Source organism: Cylas formicarius, unplaced genomic scaffold, assembly GCF_029955315.1.
Source record: "Cylas formicarius isolate icCylForm1 unplaced genomic scaffold, icCylForm1.1 PGA_scaffold_10__41_contigs__length_53128322, whole genome shotgun sequence".
NCBI classification, from domain to species: domain Eukaryota; kingdom Metazoa; phylum Arthropoda; class Insecta; order Coleoptera; family Brentidae; genus Cylas; species Cylas formicarius.
In genome coordinates, this window is record NW_026844214.1 from 16378910 (window position 1) to 16403791 (window position 24882).

A 24882-nucleotide genomic window follows, 5' to 3' on the forward strand; every position below is an offset into this window, starting at 1 on the left:
AACATTTTGTGAACATTTTTTAAATAAACTACTTTTTAATGGAGAGTAAAAAAATTCCCCCAAACCTTTCTTAAGAATCTGTCAATTTTGCGTAATCAATTTATAGTTTTGAATTTTTGGAATTTCATAATTTTTATAAGATTCTAATGATTTAAAAAAGTTTTAATTTGGTTGAATACCGAAAGGAATTTTTGATATAGGGGTCATTGACCGTCCCTAGGAATATTCCAAATTAACAATTGGACAATTTAAACCTCAAAGTACAAAAACATATAAAATATATAAAAATGCGCCAAATTTAATATTTTTTAAATTTTATAAGGTCATTGCAAAATTGCTCAAAATTAAAAAAATATAATTTGGGAGAGGGGAAGACTATTGTTGGTAGGGGGGAAGGGACATCAAGCTTGCCCATATTATTTTATTTAAAAAATGTTTAGATAATTGTACTTTTGTAAGGGATATAGATCTTTTAATTTTTCAAAGAAACTTCGACAGGCTACTGTAATGCTTTTTACAAAGCTTCTGGATTCCTCCTGCGTCGGTTTTTGTTGATTCGAACTTGTTAACGTTTTGCCAATCTTCCCGTTGGCTTTTTCAGAGCTTGACTGAAAAGTTTTCAGTCAAGCTCTGAAAAGTTTTCTTTATTTGCCATGGTCAACATTGTTTTATAAAACAATGTTCTTTAGTTTATGGTTTGAACTAGAATGTTGTTTAAATTGAATTAAAGTCTCCTTTTTGCTCGTAATATTGGTTATTGGATTTACTGTTACTGATTAATGTTAACCCTTACAGCAACTAAAATTATTTTGATTATTATTATTATCTTACGCCACCCCTGTTAAAAGTTTGTTGTCCGAGATCAGACCCGCGTCGTTATTATAACTGACGACAATATTTCGGGTCATGCACCATTAAGCCATAAGTTTATACGGGCGATAAATCCGGATCGACCGGAACGAGACTCAATTAGCAAATAGTTTTACAGGCAATTAGACACGCTCGGTATATGCGCGCGCTCGTGTGTGTGGGGAATCCCTTCATGCAATTATAGAAATGAAGTCCTTTTGCGTGCGGGGATATGAACGAGAAGGATCAGCAAGCCCGATTTAATACACGCCTTGTCCTTTTACTTTTAATTCTACCGATTGATGTTCGATAATTGATTTATCCGATACTATACTATACTCCCAAATGCTGCCCTAAATTGATTTCTAAAGTGTTAGACATCAATTTAGGCTATTGTTTCAGGCCAATGCCATGCATTGACATTCCTTCCGTCAAGTTTGCAGGCAATACGCTAAAACAATTAAACAATGCAATGAAATACTATATTATGCAACAAGTGCATTTGACTCACAGGTTTATTTGACTCGAGCGGAGCGAGTGTTTAATAAACGAGTGACTTAAAAAGTTTACCGAACGTGTTGCATACTATACTTTTTCTACGACCGTTAGTTTTTGACAAACGTCAAAAATCAAGTCGTGGGAAATATCTCCGAAAACATCCGATTGCGGTATAATCCCGGAAATGTCCGAAGTGGCTGGGATCCGTGGGAAACCAAAACTGACGTGGTAAATTGAAGCTTCCCGCACGCTAGATCGACAGGTTTCAGTGTAGATGTGGCATTTTTATGGTAGTATTTACGCAAAACAAACACAGATCTCGTTAAGTGAGCACTGTGGTGAGATCGCTGCAAGTGGGTGAGCTTTAAAGACATGCGTGAAAGATCATTCCAATGTCTATGAAAGTATAATAACGACCAGAGGCTCGCGATTTTTTAAGGTACTAGAGCTATCTAATACCTAAATAAGGTCACCGTAAGACTACTAGTCCTCTTTGTCTTACTCTTCGACGCTTCAATTCCGACAGACATTTATTATGTACGAGGTTCGTGTGGTGGTTTTAGCTATACATGAACTTTAGATTGGCTGTTTGCAACCGACAGTTAGGAAAGCAATATTAGTATCTGACATGAGATTCATGGTTTCAACAATAAAAGCGTTTGTGATTTTGTGAATCAGTCAGATTTTTTTTAGTAATATGAACGACGTCGTACCACTATTTTGATCGAAATCTTTCACAATGTAATACAAGGAGTACATTCCAATCTATAAGACCTGGAGATTTTTTTTGCTATTCGTAGATTATAATTTGTATTTGTGTATTATTGAAACTTTGTTTCCTTTTTTGAAAATAGTGAATTCTCGAGTAATTAGTGATTTTACTTCCGATTTTAGTTGCACTCGTAAATCACTTTTTGTAATTTGGATTCCTTAAACCGAGCTAAAACGAGTTTAAATTTGTTGCTTAGTAGTGGATTGGACTATTTTTTGCGATTTTTATTTATATTAGATATGTTTGTACTCCGGTTTGTACCAAAAATTAATCGGGAACTGCTTGTCAATGTCATCATCATGTTTGAGCATATTAAACTAATGGTGCCCAAATTCGCTCTCATTATTAATGAAAAAAAATTTTTTTAGGGTTGGAATTGATGAGTTAACTAAAGGCGGAATTATACGATTTGGCAATTTGCAAAAGTTATATACTAGGCAACAACCGTTATAGTCAATATTTTTGCCATTTGTCCTTTGCAATCGTAAAATATCCCCTAAATTTCAATGATGTGTAGAGACGAATAGAGTTTAAGTACGACCAGTTTCGAATTAACACGTCCAGTTGCAACGTAATCGAAGATAATACCCCAAAAAACTAATCAGAAATAAGAAACATCCTGTATGTTTGATTTTCTACCCCGACCGATGTGCAGGTCGATCGTGCACAGCGAAAGTCGACAGATGGCCACCTGCTTTTATAACTCATACAAATACGGGGCGACACCGGTCGTCGGGGCACTAATATCAACAAACCATTCAATGGTAATGTGAGAGACTATAATAGGACATTTAACAAGATTAATTGAGGGCGCAATTTTCACGGCTCACAATGGATCGCTTAATTATTAACATTTTAGGGGTACGTTGATGCGTTGGTCGTTTAACTTGTAGTCCGTCGAAAAATATTTTTGTTTATTTTGTTCAATAAAAATTGGCGTATAATGTATAGTTCGAATTTCTTACCTCAAAATCAAAAACAGGGACATCCAGTTTCAAGCTATTACGGGAGACCGGTAACAATTGAAACAAAAAAGCCACCTTTAATATGTTTTTTGAAAAGTTTTTGTTTTACAAAATCGCGTAGACGAAATCACTTTATTACTTTGAACCGATTTGACTTACCCTTCTTATTATAGCAGTATAAGGCCAGGTGTCAATTGTAACCAACACTAAGCAAGCATTAAACCATCAAAACTTTATGACAATTAACTGAATGCAAATTGAAACAGAGAAGCATTGATTAAATATATTCGGCGACGAAAATATACTAATTTTAGGCAATTCTGCATAGCAGCCAATCTTATCCCAGTGGCCACAACATACTTAGCACCATCTTCATGTGGAAACGTTTCTATTCACGACTTCTTGTTTCCTTTTCTTATGCTTCTGTGCTTGCTACTTCTTTGCTCCCTCAATCGTTCTCAGTTCGTTTTTATTGTTTTCTGCCATTAGTAACGTTCCTCTTCGAGTATCCGTCAGTTTTGCCCTCCTTTCTGACTTCTGGTAAATTCTTGAATATCGTCTTTAGTGCTCTTATGAAGTCTTGAATATGAAGAGGCTCTTTTTAGGTTTGTGATGTTAAAGGTTAAAGCAAATGGTGCATTAAACGTTGCGCTGGTGCTGCCAATATTTGACTTGGTATGATTAATTTCAAGTGGCGGTGTCAATCAACCTGTTGCAATTGCCACTGTTTGGTGTGTTAAATTTGACACTACAGTGATTTTTTTGTCGTTATGATATGTGCAATGTCTTTTGCCGCAACTGGTTAATATCAAAACTGTAATAAAAATATAAAAAAAAAGAAATCACTTGGTATTCGTGAATAACTCGATCGCAATGAAAAATGAAGCGGTAAAGCAGGAGACTTTTCGAGACTTTAAAGATGAAATATGGGGCTATCTGCAAGTGTCCATCCCTGCTACATGTGACACCTGCTACAATTGGGCCAGAATGTCCCAAAAAGTTTGAAAAATTCAAAATTTTACTTTTCGCTTTTTCCAAGATATTTTCCGCAGCATCTCCATGGTAACCGTAACCAGCGTCCGAAAAATATATTTAGACCTTGTTTTCTCAAGCGAAATTTGAAGATAAAATAGATATAAAGAAATTAGATCATGCAAAAATTAACTTTATTTTATTTTTTACTTTATTTTTTATTTACATGATGAAAGTAGCGACTCGAATTAGACATTATTTACTCATCCAAAGGCAGATATTCTAATTTCTGGTGCAAATATTTATCACAGAAAGAATTTTAGATACCGCATCTTCCATTTCCTAAATAAATGCTTCATAAATACAATGAAGCACCTTTTCCCGAACTTAAAAAAAAATCCTCATGTCGCAGGTACTCTAATTTTATAAATTTAGTATTTTCTCATTAGTTTCACCTTTATTTGTTATATCGCATGATTTCCGACAAAAAACAGCATTTCATTTTTCAAACTCTTTGGGTCATCCTGTGCGACGTATCCTTAAACAAGCAACAAGCATAGGATATGTGTGGTTAAGTCTTAATAGTGCGATATTTCCAGTCATCACCATTTTGATAATGGTGGTGATAATAATTATTTAAGCAGTAAAATAATTTTAGCTTTTTCATGGGAAATAATTAGTAATCGTGGTGTTTTGACAATATTCAGGAGTAATCTGTATCTATATAACTCACTGGAGCGTCTCACATATTCTAGTCACCAGTTGAAATCTTCACCACAGATACCAATAGTAAACTCAATTACGAAAAACTAGGTATTTTCCATTAAACACCTATCTAGTCAGCAAGAAACCTGCATGATATCCTGGAGGCCTACTTTGGTCACAATACTGTGAAATATGGCGTTGTATCTTTCACCGAGCGCGTTTTGTGATTTGTGGGCAGGGGTAGTGAAGCTTCAATCATTTTGGCAAAAAAGCATGCTGGATTGATCTATATAAGCGATTTAAACTCACTGCTGCAGCCCATTGCAGCAGCTGCTAGCAAACATTAAGGACCTCCAGATTTTCTTGCCTCGTTTTGAAAATCTTTTACACAAAATATACAAATCTAAATTATGATGTTATCACTAAAGAAGACGTATTTATAACTCTTTTAATTTTTGGTACATTATAAAGAAAAAAAGTATAAGTTGATATTTTCTTTCCCCTCAAAGAAGTAAACATAAATGCAAATTTAAATAAGAAATAAAGGAGAAATGAAACATTTTAACATATTAATATTAATTTTTTTCTTTTGAGAATCGGATAACTATTATCCAAGATATGATGTCATAAAAATTTGTCCTCGTCGCCATGGTAAGAAAATAAAAAGGAGGAATAAAATTGTTTAAGACTCTAATATATATTACGATATATGAAATTTGCTTGCTTTGCTTTGCTTTTATTTTGGTAGTGAAAGATTTCTCAATTAATACGGGCATGGTATAAGAATGTTAGCTATTTTGCTGCTCTTTTCTGTCAAAAAAAATTAATTAACATCCGTTGTCACCCGATAAAAATCCCAGCTGAACGACTTAGCGAAATTGCCCATCATCTGTCACCGTTTTTCTATATACCCACCGTTAATACGTCCGAAAATACCTACTAATCTGAACCGATTCTAATCCTGTGATTGCACATATTATCATATTTGTTTTGATTATTCCAATCTGGCTTTAATTAAATTAACAACAGAATCGATTGTTCGATGTTTGATTTGAGTTTGCGCGTTTCACATTTCAATTTTGTAATGAATATCCGTGAAATAAGCGTTATTTTGAGGAATGCTAATTCGAATTCTTGATATTCTTTAATACAATTTACTCGTATATATTATGCTCTGCCCAATGCAAATTGAGAAACATTCCATTTTGCTTCCAATTGGAAAATTACAAGCATTTATTAATATAATAGAATATTTATTAGAATATTGTTTTTGATCATAATATTAGAATTTTGAATTTTCTCATTATTTTGGTGTGTATAAAAAAATAAATAAAATAAAAGTAATAATTTTATTTGAGAGGATTTGAAAAATAACACTGTTACCATATAAGCATATAATAGTGATTGTAATTGTGGACACTGAATTATATTAATAATATTAGTGTAACTATTTTACTAGTGATGTTTATCGACTAGACAGTTGTAGACAGGCACCTGGTCACGTTATAATTCAAGATAATGAACGTCTGATACTGCAATAAGCCAGCAGTTAAAATGATGAAATTGTAGATGAATAAAACGACTTTACAAACTAAAATGAATGACAGTGAATATATGATCAAGTTAATATTCAACTAACGTCTAATAAACCAGAAATAAAATCAGTTTTCTAAACACCACTAAGTATTCAAGATCTTGTAAAGCCCGTCGTTTGTGAATTAAAACAACACATGAATATATTCTGAGATAAATCTTGCGATCTATGCTAGGTTAATCTGAGGGTAGAGCACATTATTTGTATCATATAGGAAGATTATATATAAGGTGCATGAATCATAAAAAGAAAGTTTAATTGCGATACCGTTTAAAAGGCTGTAATGAAAAATAAAAGTAACCAGGGAAAAATTAAATAAGGACAAAGGCGGGAGATCTGCCAAATTAGAGAACTAGTCAAAAATCAAAGTTTTATTTCTAGATACATATTTGTTAATTTATTAATATGGCTAAGAGGGGCTACGACAATTTTGTTTGCTCAATCTTTGGGTTCGCAAAAAATAGCTCCCGTTCGCAAAAATCGTACGGCTTTATCTTTACTGATATTGTAAAAACCTAGCCATTGAAATCAAAATGGGACACGCAGTATACTGGCAAATCCATACCCCGGAATTCTTTAATATTATATAAAATATATAAAATTAGAAAAAAAAATTATAATGAAATTCTTACACTGAAAAGTGTGATAATTAATTAGATAGTTCTTTGTTGATAACGTTCTTTGTTAAACTGAACTGAACTGAATGACGAAAGATAAACACCAACTTTCGAGCGTTAGCTGGCGACATCGGACAACCTCCGGCCTACCAAACTGCATGAACAAAACGTTTATAAATGTGAGACCTGCTCTACACTGATTTGCATCGAACTTCACACAACCGTACTTTTAATGTATTATTGACGTTTCTTCTGTCAAATTTAACAAGACTTTTCAGGCTATCCGCATATTAAATACATTAAATATTGTAATTACAAGTGTTTTTATTTAGTTCCCTCAACTACGAGTGCAATGAGTTTTATCTCTTTGTCTAACTTGCCTATATTTCTATATAATAGGAAACTTGCACATTTTTTTTATTTCTTTAATATATTTGTATGTGTACATAAATAACGCATACCAAATATCAAAACTCAAAACCTAATATTTAAGTTGCAATAAATAATTGAAATTGTGAAACCCAGTTATTCCTTTTAAACGACACTAAACGCGCGGGAATGATCGTGACGTCACACCGCTGCTTTTCGATGGATACGGCGACATATTATAGTGTTATTCTCAGGTTAGAGACCGAGAATTTTATTATTTACGTTTATTTTTGGCTCGTGTAAAATGTGTTTGTATTTAGTGTGCTTTACATGTAACAATGGAAGCAACACTAAAACAACAATACACATCGTGTTATCGTGTTTGGGTACATTCCGACAGATAAACTTTTTATTCGTCTACCAGAAAATAAAAGCCGTCGATGTTTGCTAACATAATGTTCAGGTCTCACTTTAGCCTTAACCGTGCAAACATTTTTAACTCTTCGAACTTGCATGCATCGTATTGCAGTCTCGATAGGAATGACTTCCTGAGCTGTATAAAATAAAGAACACTTTAAGTTATCAATGCCAATATGCTATAAAATTAGTATGTAGGTTTCCACTAGTTTAAAAAAAATCCTTTTTGTTTTTTTTTGCAAAATAATTTCCATTTTATTTGATATACCATTTGAATTTTGAAAACTAGAAAAATTTAAACTGATTACAAATATTATATTGGTTTAAAACTAGTGGCTAAATTTTCTAAATTTTCTATTTGATACTAAACACAATATAACAAATATAACATAAGGAAGCGACAGGATCAAAATTAAAATTAAAACCACATTGTCGTTTCGTTGCCGTTCTATTAGACTTCGTGAAATATCTAAAAGAGTATCTCAGATTTTGAGTATCGCCTAAAGTTTATTAGTCTGAACTAAATAAGTTCTAGTTAAGCCGGAAATACTCCTCGCGTATGGAATGATCTCTTATCTCAGAATGGGTAAAAAAATCAATAACACTTAAACATAGGAATTGTTTGCACTCATAACACTTTTAACATATTATATTGTTATGTGGGATATTCGTATATTTGTGGACAAGTAACAGCTTTATTATTTTGAATGTATTAAGACATTAATATAAATATTTTTATAGATTTTTCCGACTGAAAGTATCTAGCAGTTGATTTGACAACAGTATGTGTCACAATCGCACAAAACAAATATCCTAACCGAGAACTGCTGCTATAACGTGTTAGCTTGTAGTACCCAAGTTGATCCATTTAGTTGAGAACCATCAATAAATAGGGGTTTTCAGCGACTGCGTATTAAGGCGAATTATATAATTAAAAATTAATCTCCTGAAAACGATTGAAGTGTCGGAATAAATAAAAATAACTGACTGCCTCATCTGGAGCTAGATCAAGGTAACAAATAAACGGAATTTACTCATAGAATAGAAACCCGTATGCCGAAACATGAAAACGTCTAATTAAAAACAGTGGAACAAAATAAAATAATACTAATTCAGTTCGTTTCATGAAAATCGTAAAATGGATTACCGAATTCGATTTGAGTTGAGTTGAAAATAAATTTATTTCCACATAAAAACATGAGATAGTCGGATACTACTTAATCAGTGCGCGAATTATTTCAATTTCGTCACTCTTAAATCCCTGTTTTAATAATGCGGATTTAATTTCGATAATGCCACAATAAGAAACAATATGGACGGCTAATCTCACTGATAAACTGATTATGAATCGCGTTTTGATAACTCCGATTTTTTAATGTTTATTATTGCATTGCGACATGGTGTCGTTGGATTAATATATGACATAGGAATATTTGAGCCCATTGATTAAGTAAATTTTATCTGGGGGAATCTGAAAAAGATTATTATTAACCTGATTTAATTTTTCTCGTTTAAGTTGGCTTTAAGTTTATCGTCCAACCCTATTTCGCTATAACCGATCAGACCCAACATTTAATCCGAGAATTTATTCTCAGTTAACTAGTTTCATAACCAAAGTTGAACTTTTTTTTTAAATTAGAATTATGCAAGATAAAAGTGACACTTTTCAAAACTCCTCGACCTTATGAAAAAAGGGCTTACTCTTTTTTAGTACATAATAATAAATAGTAGCAAGAACAAATAGATTAACCATCAGAAGTTTGTTCTGGTAATAAACAATTTATAGGCGTAGCAATCTATGGATGTTATTAGAAAATGTTCTAATAGATGTATCACCATAAATTTTAACTACTTAAATTCTTATATTGTCATATTTTTTAAGATATAAGAATAAAGTAAACAATATACAGTAATTTTGACAGTGTTAGACTATCATATAATTTAAGTCTGTCTGTTGCAGAGATATCCTTGAGCAATTATAGCTTTTTTAACATAAAAAAATAACTTTTACTACTTCTTACTCTTACTCCAAATTACTCAATTATGCACTTTATATATATATACCACTTAGCTTCAGTAAACACTTTCACAAACACACACACACACACACACACACACACACACACAATTCTGACGGTATGGCATCACAGTGAATGTATTCGTACTCTTTTGCAAAAATGTACTCAAAAACAACTGGTCGCAGAAAAAGTAAAATATGCAAACTTCTTGAAACATTCGTTTATTGAAAACTGTTCTCGCTGCCTAGATAAACTCGTGACTAAAGTGTTGGTTACAAACTTGTTGCATAACATACTATTTTAATAATAATGACACATCGAAACTACAGAAACCGATTTTACCGAGATGTAACAACCAAATCTCAATTTGCTACCTCTACACTCTCTTTATGAAATGAATAGTAAATGTCCATAAAATCAGCATATATTGTAATTAAAAAATAATATAAATAAATAATAAAAGAAGTACACCGTGTGCTTTGCTGAACTCAAAAATTATTAAACACGTTTACCAATATTTTGATGTCTCAGCAAGAAAGGGCTGCAACGGTAGTATGGCCGACTATTCAGTCACTTCAGAAAACGGAAATTGATTTGTATATTGCTTAAATTATCTGCCGTTATTAATGTTGACCGACAAATAACAATTGTTGAGTGCTATCTATGATTATTTAATAATAAAATGTATTTTATAATAAATTATTATGCATTTGTGATGTAAATTTACCTCTTCAAGGAATACTCGAATACGATAATTACCGATTCGGTGAATCCCAATAAAAATATTCCCTCCATTTAGTTCCCAGAACGACGCGACGGCGACGTAAAGCATAATATAGATAAATTTAAATTGCATTGTATTTTTAAAATTATTTCGGTCAATTGACTAGACAATTGACACAAAAAAAAATTGACCCACTAATTTCATAACCCTAGTTGCTATATATTTATTGACAATTTCTTTCTCATATTATTATCCACATTGCAAAACTCAGGCTACGTCCAAAAAGGCAGTGGGGACACGAGTCATCATTGCTTTCATTATTTTATTAATGACTCGTGTATTCCTAGCGAGCAAACGTTTGGAGCTATTTTGAGTTGGAAACAATACATTACGAATAAATCAATCAGTCGTACACCTACGCGATTACATCCGCTAGAGCACAAAACGATGAACAAGCCTCGTTATATCGTCGCGCAAATCGGATTTTAATTTTCGCGAGACGCGTCAGAATCACGAATTCAAATGCGGCGGCGTCAGCGAAGTTCCGATTTCACGGCAACGTGGAGGTGGAGCAGCCCTAACGCGCATTATATGTGATAATTAAATGCAAATTGCAGTTCATCTAAGCGGCATTGCCGAAAACAGCGCACTCTTGATGAACTCTAATTGGATTACCGCTAACAATGCCGAACGGGGGTGGGGCCGAGCAGCGCCGGGCCGAATAAAGGTCGCTTTACACCATAAGCGCTTGGACCAGTGCCGTCGATAGATAGAAAATCGGTCTTAATATAATCACATCAAATATTGATGAGATTGGTTGGTTATGTAGCGTCTAAATCACTTGTCATTAGATGCAAATCAAATGGTGAAGAATGTGTGAAGAAAGTACAGTTTTACCGTACGTTTCGAAAACGCTACTTACAAAAACGCCGATAGCCTCGATAAAAGATATTGTTAAGAGTAAATCATTGTATGAAAGGAAAAATGTAATGATTTTCAACCTCACAGTCTGGACAGTAGTAAACAATTTATAGATAAGAAGAAAAAATATATTTGATTTATCACAAACGTATTGTTATTGTTTTGAATAAACTGAAAAGGAAGCTAGAAGAAGATGAAAATAATATAATTTAGTAGTCGTGTCACCCTCCATGTTATTTGTAAAATGAGATTTAAATACCGTAAAATTGAAAAAATAAGATGTAATGGAATCGCAAAGATTGCGCCATATGTAGGGACACTGTATTTTCAAAATTTTTTCTCGGATTATACGCTTGCGTATTTTTCCTTACTTGGGTCAATTCAGTGGTAGTTTGAGGTGCTAGCGATTCTGCCGAACATTCATTTCTACGTAATTTTAGAAAACGCAAAATTTTGAGCAAGCAATACCCAGGGAACTTCGTAGAATAGTCCAGTCCAAACACTCAACCTAAGAGGGACTCTTAAATAAATTCAGCGACTATTCGATCAATCAAAATAAACTCAAAATATTTTTCGTTGTATCGGTTATGTGTTTCGTATTTGCGTGTTAACATTGATTAAATTTAATTGAAATTAATGAAAAGTATGTCTATGTCTATTATCTTCTTCTTTCCTTCCAGAATATTGGCGATCACGTTCGGTAAACTTTTTAACTCACTCGTTTATTAAAAACTCCCTCCGCTCGTGTCAAATAAACTCGTGAGTCAAATGCCGTTTACCGCACTTGTTGCAAATATACTATTTTGAACTAGCTACAGAAATAACAATTTTGGAAAAATAAAAACACTAAACATGGAAAAAATAACTTCGGGTATAATTTTTCGACTTACTAAATAAATAGAAAAATGTTTACAGGGTTGATAACAATAACAGGTAAACATTTCGAAAGTACATATTAACTGTTTTTGAGGGCAAAATTTGTACTTTGGTTAGAAAGGAAACTATCCATAAAATGGTTCGTTCTCGATTTTTAAAGTTGAGCCTAATTCTAAAAGAATTTTCTCTTTCGCCTTCTGAGAGTTTGGATTTGTTTGGTACCATTATTTTCGACCGTGATTCAGACTTATGAGTCTCTAGTGAATATACACATCTAGGGTTTTACATACACATCTTGAAAATCTTGAAGGTTTCCGTTTAAGTAGTGATGAAACCCAGCCGGTTTTCGTTTATTTTGGAAAAAGCTTTAATTAAAAACGAGCTTTGATCGTGTATCTCCATAGTTATATAATCAAGCGAAATAGCCTTTTTGACGTGATGGAAATGTCTTACGGTACTAAGACAATAGCAGTGGTGGACATCGGGGGAGCTTTTTACAATTACTCAGAATAATAACGTACATTTTATGTATTCAAAAGCATAGGAAATTTAACTCAATATATGTTAACCAGATGTAACGTAGAATTCTTTCTGTAACAATAGCGTTATGATTTGTAAGAAATGTCCACTTTTAATGTGACAATATTATAAAGAATAAACGCTTGGGCTAATGTAGAAGAGAGTTTAACCTCGATTTCAAGTTCGTCTGTCTTGTATCATATTTACTTTTACTTATATTTTTTTAAGAAAAATAACTGATACTGCAAAGTACTGCAAAGAACTCATTTGAGGTGTAAATAAACAAATCGAAGATGTGTTTCATATACAGGTGTATTTATTTTCTTGTTTTGGTATTATCTATTATAGATATGCAAAGAAGGCATCGGATGTGGTTTGCACTTTCTTTAATACTGTATCAAGTTTTTAATTCTGTTTTATTATAATCTGACACTCTAATTGCTTCTTTTGCGAATTTTTTGGCCCACCTTACGTGGTTGCCAATGCAACTATTTTTTTTAGGCAATATTTCTCAAATGCCGATAACAGCAATTTTATGCATGACTGTAGGTTTCGGAAAGTACTTGCGCGATCCATTTTCGTCAAACTTACGGACAAAATAGAATAAAATAAAATAAATAAGTGTCTCGGTATCCCCTCGAGTTGACAAAAACAGCGGACTGAGAAACAGAATATCTCCGTAGCTGTCGGCTACGTTGAGCGTCTCTCGGGAGAAAGAGGCCTCTCGCTCCAGCTTTCCGGTTAGTTTAATCGGGTAACATAGACTCCCTCCGCCCGCTTGGCCAGACCTAATGTAGTGCTGATCATGTTAGAATGTGTTTACAAGCCCAATTTACAATCGTCGTGCCGGTCGGGCGACGGCTCGTCAGCGAGTTTGTTTATCTTGTCAATAAGATGACGCGTTTCCACCCGCGGACGTCCCTGCAACGATGGGGAGGTTTCAACCGCCGCCTCTCCCTGCCCTTTAGCAGAGAAACTCGAAAGATTCGATGAAACGCGGCGGTCGCTAATTAATTAGAACAAGAAAGCAATGATGTCTATGAACTAAATCAAATGATGAATTGGAGTGCAGAACAAACTACCTATTCTATAGAAATATATCGGGATCGCCTTGTGCTGGGGAATTCAAGTGACCCGGGTATAAAAATAGAAAAAAAGGCAAGGTTAACAAATGGATAAAAAAATGCAAAACCACTGTGCTCTAAGAAGAAAGGAGGAGATGCAGAGAAGAAGGACTTTGACTGGTTCAGACGAAGCATATATTAGCAAATGATTTCGCATACCAAATTATCATTTTGGTCGATATAGACAAACCAACTAAAACAGATAAACGTAACAACGTAATTTATAAATTAATCCCAAAACTATCTTCTTCTTAAAGTGCCATTTCTAATCAATAAAGATGAGCAAAAATTATCGCAACTAATTCTATATTTTGTGCTTTTCTCAGATTTTACCTTCCATTATGAGTCGAAGGACACTGTATTTATTATGTCTCATAAGATGACTGAGATACGCTGTTTTTATTTTCTTTGTAGTATGGAGAAGCTCGGGTTCCTTTTTCACTCGATGTTGAACTTCCAAATTTTAAGATTAAAATTCTGCTATACACTCACATCTCAAATGCTTCCAGCTTATTCATTGTGCTTACTTTTAATGTCCATGACTCAACACCGTAAAGAAGTGTGTACAGTGAGTACAGGTAGCATTTGACGAAGTTATGTCTTGTGTGAATGCTTAGACTAGTGCCGCAGAGAAGGTTTCGCATCTTTAGGAAATTTGTTCTGCCATTTGGATAAGTGCTCTTATTTCTATATCGGGATTTAGGTTTTCATTGATCCAACTGCCCAAACATCTGAACTTCGAGACTCTGGCTATTGGTTTTCCATCTACAGTTATGTTCGTGCGTTGGTTTGGATTACGATTTATTACCATAACCTTTGCCTTTTTTGTATTTATCTTAAGGCAGATCGAGTCGCTTACGGTGTATATCTTATCTAGCAGCCTTTGTAGGCCTTCAGAGCTATCAGCAATCATAACTGTGTCATTGGCGTATCTCAAATTGTTTAAAAATATGAAATATGAAATATCAACTCTCAGTACATATTAAAAGGCATAGGACTCAACACACCCCCTTGCCTAACTCCACGTTTTATAGGTATCGCTGTTGTTTCGGAGCATTCTAGTCTTATTGACGCTACTTATGGTTGGATAATTTTAAAATCTTGAGGGTCTAAACGTCTACTTTTAAGAATACTCAGAAATTTCTTGTACATGTATGTACATGTACACTTCCTTCCTCTGGTCTCTACACTTCTGCAGAAGTACTTACAGTGCAAGCAATGCTTTTGTAGTTCCTACCAAGTTTAGTAGTTAGTAGTTACACCAAGCTTAGCGATATACGTCGGTCGACACGTATTGAGTGAGTATGGACTAGTCCAAGTTGATCGTGTCCAATGGGATTTATCAATTGACCTTGTCATTGGATATAGCATGGACATAGCTTAATCCGTTATAAGTAAAGAATGAAAAACTAGTGACGACTTTAAGTGATATTTAGGTTGGATACATAACAAAATTACATTGGGTGAATTGTAAAACATGCGGCTATAAAGATTCATTGAAAGCAGCATTTATTGTTTATGGTCCAACCTAACAACCTTTGCTTCTTGTTACTAATTAATTCCCGTTTCTAATCAGAACATTAGCCAAGTTGTAACAAGAACATACATAAACAGTTTTGTTGGTTGGTAACCATGTGTCATGTTTCTCATAAATAACTTGTACAGCGTATTGATGATAAAGTTGAGTTATTTGATACTTATCACCATTGTCAGTATGACTCGACACGTCGCTTTCAGGCATGAGAAAGAAAAAGACATTTTTATTAGGTTAGGTTTCTTATTTACAAATAATGACCTTCAAATTTTTAATTTTTACTAAATTCTGTTCTGTATAATGTTTCATTAGAACAAACGATAATCTAGTGAAAATTATTATTGATTGTATATAACAACTATAATAAATAGCCTTAAGAAAATATTGTTTGTTTATCGTCAGTCACTTAGCAATATAGGACGCGCATCCCCATAAGACTGTTCATTAGAACAAGCTTCATAAAAAAGATGAAACAATTCCTGGTTTTTGATGTACAGTGACAGTGATATTATAACACCTCGATTTTGTTATATTTAATTACGATAAGTATTCATTAGTCATTAGCTTCTCAGAAGAAAAATAACAAAGATATATTTTAGTACTCTAAAATTGCTCTATAAGATAACTAGGGCTAAAAATCAATACATTTGTTTGATGGAAGGACTAAGAATTAAAGACTCACGAAGCTTAAAGCAACATATTGAAGATGCTAATGATATCAATACGGAAGTAATGGCATTTTCTTAGCAGTGAAAAATTTAAAACATGGAAAAAAACAGAAAGAATCGAAACAGTGTATTACAATCGAAGTGATATCAAAAGTACATACGATACTTAAAAAATAACTAAATTCTTTATAAACAGGTATAATATGAATTATCCAGAATTATTGTATGTTTCTAGGTTATTTACCAGTAGAATTCTTGAAGTTGGAAGGCAGATGGAGAAACCAGAATCAGAAAGAATTAACTTGTTTAGTAGCAAATATGTGGCCTACCCTATGTAAGAAACATATAAAGAAAGAAAAGGGAGAAAAGTGAAGTGGTAGCTGCAGCATTGCAGTTGAGGATTGGAATGCAGGAAAGGAACGAATTTTGCCTTTTTTTAAACAATTCTACAATTCTCTTATTCAAAACAATGGTGATGTATTTACGCGCATGGACACTGATTCTGTTGTAGAGGATTTCAAGAAAACTTTAGGAGAAAACGCAACGATCAAGAGACAAAAGAATATCAGTTTATTGAAGAACGAAGTAACCGCGAAATCACATCAAATGATGGTACTTTCCCGAACCGCGACGAGAGAAATAATCAGCTAAAGTATTATTTAGATTGCCACAACATCTTGAGGGTGAAGATTTTAATATTGTTATCAACCAGTTTCAGTTAGCAAAGAAGGAAATAGGTGAAAAGCACAGCCCCAACGAGGTGGACAATGGAAAAACAGCAACATTTTTCTTTAAATTTAGTAATTAATTATTGTGTTTTAATATTGTTTTTATTTAAATAGAGTTGTAAAAATATTACAAACTCTGCGCCCTTAATTCGAGATAATTATTTTAATTCAATTAATTATTTAAATTTCATTTCAAAATACCAATGGGGTTTCTTTTTGTTGGACCTTCTCTAACTATAACTCCAGAACATTATTTTAGATAACATGTTGATTAAAATATCTATTTTCATTTTATTTTATCTACATGAATTGCTAATATTATATTTTATATTGGGATATAGTAGGTTCCTATGGTTCCTACAAATAGTAAGTGTGAAAGTGAGATGCCAGGTTGCGGTCATGGTCGTCCTGTTGGGCAGGATAAGGTTACGAAAAAATAACCGATTTGGACCGAACCAAATATTGATTCGGCATCAGGGGGTCTAGATTCACTAATTGGATTATATTAATTACATTAAAATAACCCCATGTATATTATTAAAAAGTGTATAAATTACGCTTCCGGATAAACTCGGCAAACGAACCGAACGTGTTCCCTCGTAAAAGAGCACACCGCCATTAGAAGAGATAATCTTCGTACGTTTTACAATATATAATTACGAAACGGGTCCGTAGCTGCGCTAAAATCAGTTTAAAACAAAGTACGAAATTTATTCGATGTAATCCAATTAAACTGCGAGCTAAAGGAAGAGAACGGAGAGGAACAAAACATTGACAACACATTGTGAACAGATCCCGGAAAAGGGATCTCTCAAATCAAGTTAGCTAATTGCAGAACCGAACCATGGGAAAAGGGGGGGGGGATGAGGGACGCGGCGAAATTATTGCCGGGGCGTCCCCCGTTTGGGGGGATGGACGGAGCGTTTCGACGTATAATGTTTTTAAAATGGCCGCCGATTTGCGAAACAGACACAGTACGACTTTTGATGTTCTAAGGTTCGAACGTCAATCGTGAGGTTAAAAAAGGTGATAACCATTAAACAGAGTTGACCACTTAAAGGTTATATCGTAAAGCCAGATAAATCCCAATAATAGTTTCCGATAAATGTTAGTTCTTAAGACCTACAGACCTCGAATTTCTATTTTGATTTTGATTTTTAATATTTTGTAACCGCCACTGGCCCTCGCTGGCCCATTCTCAAATTACGATCACTCTACAATACAACTTTATTATTAAATATAGTCATTGGAGCTCACAGGAATAATAAAGATCTCTAGGACGTTTTCAGCTTTCCACATTCTTTCGACGCACTCCATTTTTCACAATCCACTGTTTTAATTCGTTTTGAACAGATTTCATAGACAACAAATTTCGTACCAATAGGTCCCTCGTTTTTCAGCACATCTTTCTGTACTTGAGTTTTATTACGTTTTTTAAATTAACGTTTAATTTTTTTTTTTCGTCTATTCTTGATGAATGACTAACAACAGACCCAGGAGAAATACGACTTACCATTTGCTGAAACTCGGTTTTGATTCGAATGCTATTAGGCCACCACAACAATTGGTCCAGATTAAAGGCAATAGTTATTCGTTTTTTCCGTCGAAACTGTCTAATTGCTCTCAAAGATCGCCGCCCCACCTATTTCCCTATTAAAAGAGATTTTCTCTTTTGAGTTTTTCCGTAAGGAAAATACATTTCCTTCAAAATTTTCTACAAATTCTTTTGTTATGTTTGTTATGTTATGTTTGTTATGTAGAATGAGTGTATTATTCTTCTGATGGCAGTCTTTTCATCCTTATTTATTACAGGTTTTTTCTTTTTCCACTTCTTTTTGGAGACCCGATGGGGCCGCGTTTATCCTTGTGCAAAAGTCGATACCGTTGACTTCAGGCATATTCGAACACATTTCAACTATTTTGGAAACTCCGAATATCGAGTTTCGGAGGCGAAAAGTTTACCATGAGAATAACAATTTTCTCATTTTTAGAATACGCAATTTTACTAATCCGTTTCTCAACAATATATTCAGATACACTAACATTTTAAATAACGAACTTTGTTAACAATTGCTGGAAAGTATTGTCCGACACACAATAAATGACCATGACTGTAATAATGCTACTAGTGTTTGTATCTGCTCGTCGGGATTTTTGGGCCAATAAATATAAAACGGTTCGGGGTAGTAGTAAGGAAATTGAAACCCAAAATATATAAATATAATCTGTTGTATTGCATTCTGTATAAATAATAAATACATCTTAAATAAAATTAGTAGTTATAAGAGCTTCAATCTCTGCTATCACTATCATCCAAGGATATATTTAATGGTCGACATTGTCCCAAATTTTTTTATAATTATTTTCCACTTGAAGTACACATTCCCTCCATACTCTCTGGTATTAATGCTGAGATTTAATTTCATCAGTTACATGGGTGGACATTTTTGGGTTTATTTTATTGCGTCTAATTTTGTTTAAGATGCAAATCTAAGAGCTATATTCCGGATTTTTTTATGACCTCGTGTAAGATTTTATCATACGAGTTGGTTCTTAAAGCTTCAACTAGTGGTTTTTTCTAAATAAATGTTTTCTAAATATAGGTAATAATTTTTTGCCTGGTGGGATATTTGGGATATTTGCAAGAAGAAAATTTTTTACCCAATTTGAATAAAGTTTAAGGGCAGCGTTCATACTTTCTGATGTTTTTAGAAGACCTGTAGAGTTTTGCATTAACAAATATAAATTGTTAGCGGTTTTGTTATGCTTATGCTATGTTAAAGTTTCAGGAATGTTATAGTAAACGTTTACTGATGTATTTTCAAACAGTCATTTATTTAAATAAGTAGACACAGTGTGTGGGATAATAAAGATAAAAATATAAGTACATACTATATAAATTTTGCCTTCATATACTCGTAAAACCATTCCCTTGCAGCACATATTCAAATGACATTTTCTTTTTGGTTCATTAGTCTCCTCCATTTCGTCTTCGAAATTTTCTTCAACTCATAGTCTAAACATAACAAATAGTGACTGTAACACTACTAATGGCAAAGTGTACATGATTTTAAAATTTATAAGTTGTTGACACTACTACAATAAAAATAGCTCCCGCTAATGAGAAACACTTGTAAACCGATTTTTTTTGTCCAAGCAAATTATGACAATTTATTGTGTGCTGGACTGTAACTGAAATTTTAATTTTAAACACTACAACATTCTTGTTTATGGCTTATTTACGGAGCTCGACGACTCGGCCGGTTCCGGTCGCTAGTTTAATATTAACTAAGTATGAATACCTACAATAATCCTTCAACAAAATCGCTTTTTGCAAAAAAAAACGTTAGAGATACAAAAAAACCATTTTAAGCTGTTTCCTTCCTTTCTTTCGGGTAACCTTTCTTGTGATATTGCAATATTAAATTACTCATCCATATTAACTCTGGTTTAACAAATTGAATGATTTTTTTAAAGTTAATTTTCTCTACATTACAAAACACATTAAAATTGGGGCTTTTTGTTAGCTATAAAATGATTTTTTTTTCATGTAGTCAATTTGATCAAGTTATTTTCCAGTGACACTTGAAATTTTAAAATTCTTTCCTAACGACGAAAATACTTGTAGTAGTATAACCTAGAGTAGAGTGGTATGGATTAATGAAGATACCAAAACTTTGGCAAGATAAAATTGTAAACAGGGGTAAGGAAGAAAATAATAATTGTCATTGAACAGTAGTTTTGTGAAATGATAAAATAATTTCCGGCTGACTCAGTAGTAGTTATGGATGACGTAAGTTATCATTCACGGCGCAAAGAAAAGACTCTAAGTTCATCTTGGAGAAAACAAGAAATTATCAACTGGTTAACCACCAAAAATATTGAATTTGATAAAGTAGAAACTATTACATACGCCGTGGAATATACAACAGAATAGCATATCGCTATATCTAACTAAATCCTATAGAACTTATTCGGGCACACGTGAAAGGATTTGTAGCAAGACGCGAAACGACTTCCATAATTACCGTACAACCTTAGACCTCCAACTACTGTTTGATTAGGCTATTGAGGAAATAACACCAGAGAAATGACTAAAATCAGTCCAGCACGTCATAAAAGAGGAGGAGAAAATGTTAAGATGTCTATATCTTCATTTCTTCCGTCCCAAAATTCTGATTCACGACTTATAAAAAATTAAAAGCAACTGCTGTGTTCGACTGATACTCGATACGTACTATAGTTTTGAGCAACTAAACTTCTAACGCATTGATGTTTGTTGTGTTACATTTTGCAGTCAATAGAAACAGTTGTTGTAACCAATTTTCACTTTCTTCATCTATGGTTTAAATTATATTTGGCCTTTCTTTGCCTCGTCTACACTTTTTACTTCCTCAATGGTGTCGCCGGCAACAGTAAACCCACGCAACCGTTTGGAAGTATTTCATGATGTTTGCATATTACCCGTGAACCTTTGATCAACTCATTCGCCCTGCATAAGCGATATTAAAGCATTATTCATGACTGTGTTTGTGTGGTGCGCGGAAAGTGACGCAGAAAACAGCATTTTAAGACAAAATCCATTTTTATCGTATTTAAAGTGTAATGTCTAAGCCGAAGTTTTGTGGAAAGCAAAGTATTATTAAATACGAAACATGTAATTTTTAATTGCGTTTACTGCAGGACCAAATAAGCCTTCAATTTGTTTTGTGTTTGGATTTGAAACCGGTAAACTTTTGCTTTAATGTTGAAAATTCGGATGAATCCGTGAAGGCACTGAATCGCGAACGATATCAATCAATCAATTTTTGAAAACACTATCAACCTAACCCATACAACGTAAACATGAAACTCATATAAAAATTCCAAATTTTACCTCCGAATTAGCTTAATATTCTTTCTGCAAGGTGTCCGTCATGCGATAAAACAGTGATTATCGATTTTAGTTTGTTGATTTTTTTTTTGAAATTTAAGGGATTTCTGAGACAATTGATTTGTTTTGATATAAGAGTGTATCTGTGACACACTGCAACATACCAGAAAGATTAGAGAATCGAAAATTGGGAGTATCGAATAGTCCGTTCCTTGACAAACTTAACCTTGCTAGAAAATAATCACTAAATCACTCATCAGAATGGCGCTTTCTTCCTACGCTTCTCCGTCCCTGTATTTTTTCTTGCATTATGAGTGGCAATAAGTGGTAATTATTTCCCCTCATTAAATAGTGTCTACTTTCGCATTCTTCTCGTTACATGATATTAGTCAGTTTATTTTTAGTATTGTACTATGCCTCTATTTTTTAAAACAGTTGCGACCACCTGACCTAAAGCTCTGAGGAGCTGAGATCGATTCATTATTCAGTAAAGGGCAAAGGTTTAATAGCACGCACCTTAACCTCACACCTCTACGGATTTTAATTTCATCAGTATTTTTCCATTTTACTTTTACAACCACTTTCTCATTGAAGTAAAGTCTCATAATAATTTTGATGTTACGAGCGTCCAGATTCCTTCTTCTAAAGCTGAACTGAGTTTCGCTGATATCTTATTCTACGATTTTATACATTCTGTTATGTATTGGCTTCGGCAATATTTTCAACGCTGATGCACGGTTTTTTTAGATGATGGCAAACATTTGTAGCAACCATTCCTTGGGTAATGTACCTGTCCTATATATAGTGTTAAACATTTTTGGGTGTTAATAAAGCAAGTAAACCTTTGAAAACAACAAAACTTGTTTCAAGCAACTGTGGACTGAATTTAAATAATCAAAAAAGTAGATTAATAACGGTTAATAGGTTTAGGAAATTGTTTCTACAATTCGAATCGATTTCAAATCGTACTCGTTATCGCATGTCATATTTACTAAATGCCTCGTTGAATCTGTCAGCGGATTTAACGCTATCTAACCGACTAATAACGGATTAGGTCGAGAGATAGGACAATTATTTCGGGTTTTCCAATTTACACTCATGAATTACTTTTAAATATAGACATAGAGATTGGAAAAAAATAATGAACATTTTAAACCTCATAGAGAGGCAAAAACTAGCTACGTTTAAATTAATTAATAGTAAATAATTAATAATTATTCATCTGTTTAAATTAGTGTCGCATATTTTGTTAGACTAGAAAAAATCGATGCTTTGACTTTAGAAAACCTTTTGATTTAGAGAGTGGCCAAATTAGAGAGTTTTAAAGGGTAATTTCTCTTCGTAAAAACATATACGAAACTGATGTCAACGCCTATTGTTTGTATATAGATATTTTCCCCTTTTCAAATTTATAGAGTGTTTTTGGAAAAACATTTGGTGCGAAGAATAGACTGGAATGAAATATATTTTTAAGCTAATAGTGTATAGGTTAGCATCAGAAAAAATGATGTTTTATATGGTGCTGTTAAGCCTGAAAGAATGCATCCCAATATCCTGAGAAAAAAATGACGGCTGAAAGACATTTTGTGATACAGGTCAGACATATATTGGTTACAAGAAATAATGGTTTTAAATAATTCCACACGGTAACCCCACTGGGCACTTCAAATGCCCCTATAGAATTTTGCCAGTTTTTTCTGTTGGCTGTACTAGTATTTATCTGAAAAATCCAAACCTTATATTTTTTGGTACATTTCTGAAAAGGTAATTTTAAGTTATTTTCTATGATTTTATTAAACCTATTAAAAATATTATATTTATATTGTTAAATTGTATGTTAAATTTGATGGAAACGTTTTCATAGAAACAAAGTTCAGGGACTTTTTAATAATGCACATTGTCGAAAAATAGCTTATAACTCTGAAACGGTGCTCTTTTTGTTTTATGAAAATTGAGCCCCGTTCATCAGTTTTCCTCTATCTCTTTTAGGAAGAGGAGGTTACCTTTCAATATGTCCATTGAAAATTAAATGAAGTAGTGGGTACTATTAGTTGAATTTCCTTTCACATTTACAGTTTCCGAGTCAATTATTAAAGCGAGAAAATACATGCAATTATTAAAAAAATCGGAAGAATAGGCCTAAATCGTGAACATGCCATCGTTATCGAATTCGCTTTACAAAGGTGTTGTTGTTGAGTGAGTCAAAACTTCACCGAAATTAATGATTACTATCAGCGCTACACCTATGGCAAAAGAATTCAAACAAAACTTGAAAAAATATATTTAGTGGTTTCAAAATTCTTTTAAATCTGAATGTTTATTATTAATTCTCTAAATTTGGATTCGAGACTCGGTGGAAATTTACTACAAAATTTTAATAAGCATAATAATATGCAATGAGATTTATTATTATAGTTAAAGTGATTGTCAGCTACAGTACTAAAAATCCCAAAATACATTAGAATGTTGCATAGTTTAAAATTATTTGTTTATAGCAAATTGATGAACTTAAAGTCTTCAAGGTGCATGTATATATAATGGTCCCATGAATCCATAAAAATATGTGTGTATAATAAACCTAATTTTTGATATTCGTCACTTTTCAAAAAATATAATTAGCATAAACAGTCGTATGAGTATCTGTCAGTATCAATTTACAATGCACTATTTTCTAACAGCTTGTATATATATAGAGCCCGATTCAGATAGCGTCAACGGTAATCAACTTTGCTTTGATAGCCCCCATGAAGCGAAACTTCGCGTTCCCCCTGTAAGCGAGGCTACAAGATTTACAAAAGCCCGTATTACCTTTGTAGCTTATACCAAAATAATTCAAAGAAGGGTCGCCTATGTGGTCCACATTGAAATATAGATTTTCTTTAAAAATTCTCAATCAGGTAAGGGTATATATAGAGGATATTAAAAAAAAGCCATCCAGCAGATATAGAAAAAGATTTTGGGTATATTTAAGCAATGAAGATGTCTAGGTCTTTGTGATACATGTTCGTAGTTTTTTGAACCATAATCAAGTGGGCTGGGGTAATTTTGTATTTTTTGTAGCCCTTTACTGTTAGTAACTTATAGTAAACAGTGTGTAACAAGTATGCTGAGTTATATGCTGGCCAAATATCATTTTAAA

The 24882-nt window shown here is 33.3% G+C and overlaps 1 protein-coding gene across 2 annotated transcripts in view; it reads right to left on the reverse strand.

The window, feature by feature from the left end:
• The window catches only part of LOC132706740 (motor neuron and pancreas homeobox protein 1), a 52756-nt gene that overhangs the window by 24015 nt on the left and 3859 nt on the right, over positions 1-24882 (reverse strand). The gene's annotated exons all lie outside the window — the stretch shown is intronic.